Raw genomic sequence first — 9595 nt, 5'->3', positions numbered from 1 at the left:
ACCAAGATATACTTTTTGTTTTCAACCCAAAATGCTGCTATTGCATTACACATTATATGAACATTACCAGTTTTGGTAGCTTCTCTGCGCGATTTTTCAAAACTGAAACTAATTACAAAATTACTTAAGATCAACCATGACAAAAACATATAAATCAGGACTAATATTAATATCAACTGATGTTACTACAGAAAAAAACTACAGTTAAAATTTAACTGAAATATTAATAAGACTATGCAAGCCTAAAAAGTAGAACAATTAAATTTATATAACTTTTTTTTGAGAAATGGGCTCACACACCGGAAGACACTAACGTTTCTCTTCGTTAGAATATGTGAATAACAGTTTAACTAAAAATGTTTGGAGTCCAGAGGGAGGACTCGCTCGCTGAATGATCTCTCAAGAAATCCCTGGTGAGATTCAACAGGTGTTTTCTTCAACAGCCACTAAAAGTCTGATGACCTTCTCTGGATTTTCTGAATATGACGTTAAATTAGTTCAAATCATTTGGTAGTTAACAGAACGAAATGCTTTGGAGGTACATTTAAAACAGCAGAGCAACACTGTAGCACTTCGTGTGTGACTGAAATTAATTGTGTAAACCTGGCTCTCTATGAACACGAGCAAAGAGTTCTCACTCACCAGAAGATTGCGATGTGAGCACAGTAATATAAGACACCTGGAAATGCCGGGGATTGAACCCGGGACCTCATACATGCGAAGCATGCGCTCTACCACTGAGCTACATCCCCTAGCCTACCGATGGTGGAACTGACGTAAAGATGTTCATATGTTTACTGAACACAATCCACCCTTCACGAAGAATGCCTGCAGTTTCCCACTTTCGCGTTTCTTCTACTACAAAGTAAATTAATGGGAATGAAGAAATAAGGAAGGGAAAATAATCGCATCGAAGCTTCCAGAGACTGGGCAAAATGAATAATTTATTTTTATATCCAGTCACATGGGCGACGGTGGTTGATTCTTCAACGGGGGGGGGGGGGGTGCGTTTTTCTACCTCCTTACTCGATTGTCTTTCAATTATGTTTTCCTTGAAACCTTTTTGCATCTTTTAAGTGCTTGCGATTAAATTACGCATAGAAAAACAGCAGTACAATTGATGTTCATGGACCGATGCACACAACTCCAGTGATAAAGCCCTGTCTGTAAATATTGTAGAAGAACGTTAAAGGGCGAAACAACGCTCCAACCACGTGAATGGTAACAAGAAGGATCGTGTTCTTATTTAATATGTGCTTTTGAATTGCCTTGTCAATACACGCAGGCTTTAGAGATGGACAAATAATTTACAGTGGTGTTTGTAAACAAAGATGGAACATGTTATTTCTATACCAGGAAGAAAGGAGCAGACTCTTAAACTTTAAGAGGCAGAAACAACACCTCATCACAGCTAACACTAATTAAAACGACATCACAACAGAAGAGTGAAGCCTTGAGTGAATCAAATCAGTTTTTGTTGGTCGTCTGTGTCTTCATAACTTTGTAGGTGAGAGAGAGGATTGCGAAAATGTGCAGGTGCTTCTCAGAAGTGCGTTGGTGGTATAGGTTCCTTCAAATAACTGAGCCAGTGCATCCCCCATTCTTTTTAAGATGATCTGTGATCCGGTAACACATCTCCTGAAACTAACATTCGAGGTAGGAAGCATGCTCTTAAACACCAAAACACTCAAAAAGGAAGAAGCAGGTCTCTGTACACAAGACGGTAGTGCGATATTAGAATTTCTGAGTTTTTGACGGATTCAGGCTCCTTCTCAGAGGTCCTTGCTCGCCAAATAACTTTGCATCTGAGGAAGAGCACCACGGAAAAAACCCAACTCAACAAGCGAGCGCGTTGGTTGCTCTTGCTCTTAATGCAAGGAGCTGTTTTTTTTTTCCTCGCAATAATCATTATTAACCAGAAACAGGTAGCAGCACAGGTAGGTTGCATTTGTGATTATGTCACTTCTCTCTGCTTCAGCAAGGTCAATAAAAGACTCTGAAAGTAGTAAAGCAAAACTGAACTCAAAATCATATTAGGAATTCTGAGCGATATCTCCATACAGGTAATCCAATAAGAACGTTGAAATATTTGAATATCATCTCTTTGTATATTGCGCTGCTTTTTACCCAGAGTAAAACTATTGGATTGAAGGAATGCTAAGCGCTGGGTTAAAATGTATAGTTGTTATTTGGAGAAATCTGTAAACTCGTGATCTTATATGTTTTAAAAGACAGCACAGGAAAAAATGACAGTGCTGATTATTTTCCAGAGACGGAGCACTGATGACCTATCCGAGCTGATTGATAAAGCCCACCCAGTGGATACTCTAGCAGAACGTCAAAGAACATTCACCTTTGTATCCAAAGAAACCACAGGAACAACATCAGGAAGCAAAATCAATTCCCCTTTTAAATCTTTCCTGTAAGTTATGCTATGTGAATTCATGAAGTTAATCCTCTGAAATCTTTTGACCATGAACAAAGTATTTCCGATGGAGCGCTATGTTCAAAGATTTAATAAGCTTTACCCCTGCCAATGATTTGGCGTGAAGAATTAAAAGTTTCACAGACAAAAGCAGCTCACCACCACAGCCAATATTAAATGTACTTGCCGGTACACTATCATGTGCACTGCCTCAAAAGTGATCTCGGCAGATGTTGTTCCCTACATAAAGCTGAACATGCCAAAGAGAATTTATGTTAAGAAAACAAAATATTTTTTCTGCCTTGATGTTAAGCCTGTATTTTAGAAAGTCTATCTCTAAACACCTCCCGCAGCCTAACAAAAGGTGCTTTTACTGATCGTATTGCAGGTCTTAAAACATTAACATTTTGCAGCCGTGGGATTCAAACCCACACCCCCAGAGAAACTGAAGCCTAAAATCCAGCAACTTAGACTGCTCGGCCACACTACCTTCCTCCACACCCATCTTCCTCACATTGCTGGCTTGGAAAATGCCGGGGGCTTCAGCTCTTGTCGTCGGATCTAATGATATCATGATATATGGAAGTGACTGCACCTTCATCTTCCGAGATACTTTCAATAGCACAAACGCTACTTTCACCGGCACAAACAGCAATAACGAAGGAGGTGGGATTCATCCTTTGTGCTGTTTGTAGGGGCGCAACTCTATGGTGATCTACTGACTTGAAAAGCAAAATTCAAAATCCTCTGCTACTACTATTGCTTTTTTCATAGTTTCTTCAAATCCTTCATTTGAACGTAGATTTTGAAGGATATTGATGATAATACCACATAAATTGTGGTTTTCTTGTGATCGCCAATTTTATTCAAATACCAGCCATTTTTACAGTTCCTTGAATGTTTCACAAGGTATAATACCCCCCCTCGCATCCTCAGCTAACATATTTTAAAATGACAATAGATTATACAGCATGTATGTTAACATTTATATTAAAATATATAAATAAAATAAAGTAAAGACACCAAATAACATACAGTGCTAACCCAATAATTCTTGTCAGGTTCTCCAACAAATCTGCATTGTTATTTTAACATGTTTCAGCTGAGGGTGCAACAGGAGTATAAATGAATTTTCTCGCCAGCCATTCAAAGACCAAATTCCATGAGTGAATATTATTTTCTCAGACGTTGCCGGCATTGGACTTTGCCGGTGGTATTGAATTATGTCCACAACTATTGTAGTAGTTCCTTCTTGAAGTTCGACACGTGCAAAGCACTCGTAATATCATAGGCGTTAAAGTTCGCTGAGTCTATTCGAGTCATGGTGTGTATCCCTGCCTATCATTGGGAGACGGGTAGCTTTTTTACACTCAGATTCCAATCTTCAATGCTTTGTGTGAGAGCTTACATAACTTTCATTTTCTCACATTTTCTGACGACTGTTCCAAAGGGGCACCCTGACAATTCTGAATACTTTTCAAAAATCTGCCTGCATATTTGATTATTGTCACTTCATTTAAAAAAAGTTCAATATTGATCATAACTAAAGAAAATAATGATCACGAACAAAAAAGGGATAAAGATGCGAGTCAATCTTGAATCTTAGCTCGGTGACACGGGCTTTTGTTCTGATATGGTTGTACAAGAAACAGGAGGAATCGCCAGTCTCCTATAGAACGTGAGATGAATCAGGAGTGAGCCATTTCGTATACTCGTGCATATGTCAACGCCTGAACTACATCGTAAAACTAACATTAAGTTGTCAGAGACATTCATTTATATACAAACAAGAGACAGACCAAGTAATAATTCTACATTAGTTCAGGTGGGTACACCTGAACTAACTAACAAACCTATTAATAATTCTACATTAACGTGTCCTACACTGATCAGACTAATTGACATGGTCTGATTCAGAGCCTGTGCAGTTCGTGCTAATTACAACAACGACAGTTCTTAATCCTCATCACCGAACTGAGCACAAGTTCAGCTGTTCTCCAGTTTTGTTACACATGGTTTTTCATTGCAAATGAGTTCAGAGCTGGAGCTGATCTCCAGACAATACAGTGTTTTGGGTAATTTGTCGAAATTCGCATGAGGCTGCAGACAACTTACCCAAGGTGTTTTCTATAGCTTTCAGGTGCAGTTCATTTATATTAAAGAATGTAAGTGGTATAAACGCAAGGAGTCAGACGGCAGTCGAACCTATAATTTTCTGATGCGAGGCCTGAAGCGTTATTCATTACGCCGCTGACCCTGCTATTGTAGTGCTAAAAAAACACGTTTTCTACATTTATGTCTGTTTAAAAATCACTCTCTAAAAAAGACAAAGGGTTTGTGTGTCGCGCTAAAATTCCGCTTCATTTTGAATGCAAATAAAAACCGTTTTATTCCAAGAAATCATAAATTTGTCACATCCTACATACTATACTTTTTAGAGTCCAGACTGCAAACCAACAGCTGACACTGGTCTTTTACAGAACCGTTTTGAATTCCTCTACTTTGTCCCCGTGACGTCATTGTCCTGCTCGCAGCCGAGCCCAACACACGTCTGGTTCCTGTCGCTGGGGGTACACCCTGTGGTCCATGCGGGTCCTAATACCCCAGTACAAGAACGGGGACACTAAACTGTAAACAGGTGCCGTCCTTCGGCTGAGACGTAAAACCGAGGTCTTGACTCTCTGTGATCATTCAAGAGAATGGTGGTGGTGGAGGGGAGTCCCCATTACCTGTAAAGCGCATTGAGTGGAGTATCCAGAACAGCGCTATATAAGTGTTGATGATGATGATTAATATTATTATTATGATGTAAAATGCAATAAAAAATGAAAAAAAATATCAAACTTTGATTCAAAATAGATTAATGTAAAAACTGATAAAGCTTATGTTTTTTTCAGGGCTATATCTACTTTTTTTTTTTAAAAAAGCGAAGTCTGTCGCGATTGTGAAAGTTAGAGAAGGTGTACCAGCGGGTGCCTTCATATCGCGAGCGTCAGTCTCGCCCGTAGCTGCGAGAAGGTTAAAAGTGCACAATTGAGCTGTCTTTCGTCAAAGTAATTGCCGGAGCAGTAAGACGCAAAGCACCATCCAGCAGCTGTAGACGATGTTCGGGGAAGAGCTAATTCTGTTTTTAGCACAGGGAGTGAGAATGAGCTCAGTCCGGCTCCCAGCACAATCCATCCTGGTTTGGTTACAGTGCGTCTGAGGCTCTTTGGATCGTAACGTAAAAAAAAAACAATTGCTCACATCATGTGACTTCCACGAAAGGAAGGAAAAATATCACTCAAAAAAATCAGAACTGAAGATTTGGATCCTGGGCCTCAATTTGATCAAATTATTAAAATAATAATTATCAAAATATCAGACTGTGTTTCTGCAACATTTCGTGCACAGTACGCCATTTTAATCTAAAACAGTCACAACAAGGGCTTTACACGCAGTGTGGGGTATTTTCCCCTTTTATATTTTTGCCACTTTATATCGAACCTGTTATACTCCCAGAAGGGCACAGTAGCTTGTACTTAATAAAAATGTACAATTCACCACTGGTATAAACAGATGTGTGCCGTGTTTGCCTTTGTTAGCATTTGTTTAAAAAATAAGTTCACAATACGATAAAAACACAGAAAGCACAAACTTTATAATACAACGATACAAAATCAATACCAAATCATTATGCCAATTAAGTACCTATCCTTTGAAAACAGAGAACACCTTTATATCTACAAAAAAACTTGACATTGGTATGTATTTTTGGATTACAAAGCAGACAGTGTAGTCCCTTAATTCAAAGATCAGATCTTGGCCAAAACAAGACAATAAGACGTGGGCTGAATTCGGAACAGGAACCTCTGCTTCGTCGTTTATTGAGCTATTGATCAATGTCTGATTGAAACAGATTCGCTTTTTTAACTCTTTGATTAAAGTACACAAAAAGCACCTTCCTTCGAGCCCGAATCGAACCAGCGACCTAAGGATACCCCGCTGATTTTTCTACAGTCCCTCGCGCTACCAACTGAGCTATCGAAGGAATGTCATCTACTACTTTCTGGCACATACTGCCCAATGTAGTGAAATGTTCCGGGTGATTTAAATCCCACTTCAACATCAAGTTTCCAACTCGTTTCCTTAGTCTTGTTTACCTTGAATTTAAGCCACGAACCAGGATTCTACTGTATAAACTTCCAGGGATATTACAAAATATTTGATGGGGCATCAATCATTCCAGTCGGAAATTGACTCCTTTTTTATTCTCGAGGGATCATATTAAACATTTCATTAGTATCGAGAGGAGGATCACCATGAGACACAAAACAAACAGTTTCTTTCTGTCTTTATTATAAAGTAGCGTTTGTGCTACATTAATAATATTTTCGTGGAAATAAAGAAGTTGTAAATTTTAAAATTTATATTTGAATCGAAATGTGGTTTTGAGTTAAATATTAGCGCGTTCATGTAATTAGTTTGTGTTTGTCATTACTATATATATATTGCCATGTTACTAGAATTTGTAACTGAAGTTTACTAGTTGTGTTTTTTATGATGATTAGACATTTGTTGATTACAATATTGTATATAATCTATAATTTGAACTACATATTTTTCATGTGTGAATATTTGTATATTTTAAGAATACATATCTAAAATAAATCATTGGCTTTATTTACTAGTTTCTACACCTATAAAAATCTTTCTTTGATGTATAATAGACCTTTAACTATATATGTATTATAATCTTCTAAATTTATCCGTATAATAGAACTCCAACCATTTATGTATAATAAACATATAATCATAGATGTCTAATTGATGTATAACGATATACGTATATTAGAATTTCATTCAAGACCAGTTACGGAGCACATTTACACGTCTAAGGTATGTGTTTAATAGTCGTATATTCTACATCTTTTGCTCACTGGGATGTGCCGATTTTAACTTAGCAAACCAAGATACACATTTTCTAATGAAGCCTTAATTAAAAGACAGTTTGTTTCTCGAAAGCGTGTTATGTAAAAAAAAGAGAAAAACGAAAATATATGGATGACAATCTTTCAAAGCTGAAGATTTTACTTTTGAAAAATTGACATTTTATGTATGCAGATGCATTCGCTGGTTTTAGTACTTTGCTGTACTTCCTGAATCATTTTCAGTATTAAAAAGTGGGTGTAGATTTTTCTTTCAGGTTAGGACGCGAGTGTGTACATGTGTTTGATTTTCGTTTCACTGATTCTCATTGAAGATTTGGGAATTGACGAAAGAATCAGTTGCCTCGGAAAGCAGAAGGTTTGGTTCTCAACGATATTGAAGACACGCCCATGTAGAGCAGCGGGTGATGTTTTGTACTATAAAAGACCAAGTGCTCAAAATGACGTCTGAGTTTACCGTTTAGACTTTTCATCTCGGGCGCACTTTTAGAAAGCAAAGATAGAGCAGTTGTGTTGAATCGCTACATGACAGCTGTCAGCAGAGTGGCGCAGCGGAAGCGTGCTGGGCCCATAACCCAGAGGTCGATGGATCGAAACCATCCTCTGCTATGTACACTTTATGCACGATTGATAAGCACACCATCAATTTAATGAAGTGCATTAAAACTGTTTTTTTTCTCTCGTGTGTATGCAAGCTTTACACTTAAGGTACTCTTTCATCTTTACCAATAGCAGATGCCCAAGTGTATCTTTGGTTGTTCTGCGATCCTTCATAGTTTCCTCAATTCCTTCAAATGAACATCCATATCAAAGCAATTATGTATATATATTACAATTAAGGTACATATTAAAAATATCAACGCACATTTGTATAATGCTCATTTAATAATGATTGTCAAGGATTGTCAAGTTCTCCAACAAATCTGTGTACTAATTTTAAAATATTTTTGCTAAGGATACAACGGGTGTATAGATGAATTCTCCCAACAGCCAGTTAAAGAAAAATTCCACACGTGAAGATGGTTTTCTTGGACATTGACTAATTAAGGTACTTAATTGTTTACTTGTTGTAGTTGCACACGAGTAAAACACGAATATTTCCTGCAACATTCAAGAGGGTTTGCGAAGAAATCCCTTCAATTTTAAGCGGAGATTATGTTTACATCATCACAATCTGAAGCGCATCCCTGAGTGCGTTTGACCCACCAGCCCTTTGTTTAACAGCTGCACAAGGACACATTCCCGTTGCTTTTTACAAATCACTCGCATTTTTTTGCAGCATTTCTTCTGTCCTGAGGAGCAAGATTTGTATTTTATCTTTCAGAAGTTGTATGAATTTCTTGAAGTTCAGAAACAGCTTGTTCCAGAAAAGAAATGAACACTTGCTTCAAAGTAAATCAAGACGTATGTGTCTCTTGCTGTGTGTGCTCTTATCTGTCCATCTCTCTCTCCTCTTCTCTCTGGCAGTCTGTGCAGAGTATCTGAAGAGGATGTAACACCACTTGGAAAAGAAGAAAAATTCTCAGGAAAAATTCTCAGGCAGAATAAAAAATCATTATTCTCTTCTCAGTCAGATTCACAGCTCAGACTCACACTCAGACAGGATCTCAACTCCGTACTGCTCTCTATCCTCACAATCCAGAACCAGAAGATATTCAGACAATCAGTGCTGCTACATGAACAATATCAGACAGAACAGCCTGGACTCATGTCACATTTCCCCCTTTTATCCTTCCTCCCAGCCCTCTTAGAGACATAAAAGAGCTCCTGGTTCTCCTCTCTGTGAACTGGGCTCAGGGGTCACTGATCTGGCAGTTGTGGGCTCTGATCCAGGTCGAAAGCAAGAAGGTTCTATTAACGCTTTCCAGGACTTCCAGCCCTTCAGTATTACTTTCTTTACTGTATGTCAGCCTCCCAAAATGTTTATAAATGTTTTATAACACATATGACTGTGGAATTATCTTATTATTTATATATAGTATTTATGTAATAAACACCAATAGTGACTCTATGATCAGTATATTGATTATTTGTAGCCGATGGTCCGATGGTCGTGTCTACAATAGTGACCATTTGACCAGTCTGTAGCTCTGAGCAGTGGGACTCAGATCACACAGAAGACCTGTCTGTGTGTGATTCCATACCAGCCCTGGGATTCAGCTACTCTCACAAATGTCTCATAGACCGTCTTATACATTTACAATTAGATGAAGTCATGTAACAGTTTTACAGATAATTTAAA

General features: G+C 38.0%; 1 non-coding gene across 1 annotated transcript; it reads right to left on the bottom strand.

Moving 5' to 3' along the window:
- Positions 1-680: 680 nt before the first annotated feature.
- trnaa-cgc (transfer RNA alanine (anticodon CGC)) lies at positions 681-752 on the bottom strand. Its single transcript has one exon. It is a non-coding gene; the product is annotated as a tRNA-Ala (tRNA).
- Between the last annotated feature and the right edge of the window lie 8843 nt (positions 753-9595).

Source organism: Atractosteus spatula, chromosome 10 (genome assembly GCF_055471065.1).
Source record: "Atractosteus spatula isolate fAtrSpa1 chromosome 10, fAtrSpa1.hap1, whole genome shotgun sequence".
Taxonomy (NCBI): Eukaryota; Metazoa; Chordata; class Actinopteri; order Semionotiformes; family Lepisosteidae; genus Atractosteus; species Atractosteus spatula.
This window is presented reverse-complemented; position numbering and strand designations above follow the sequence as displayed.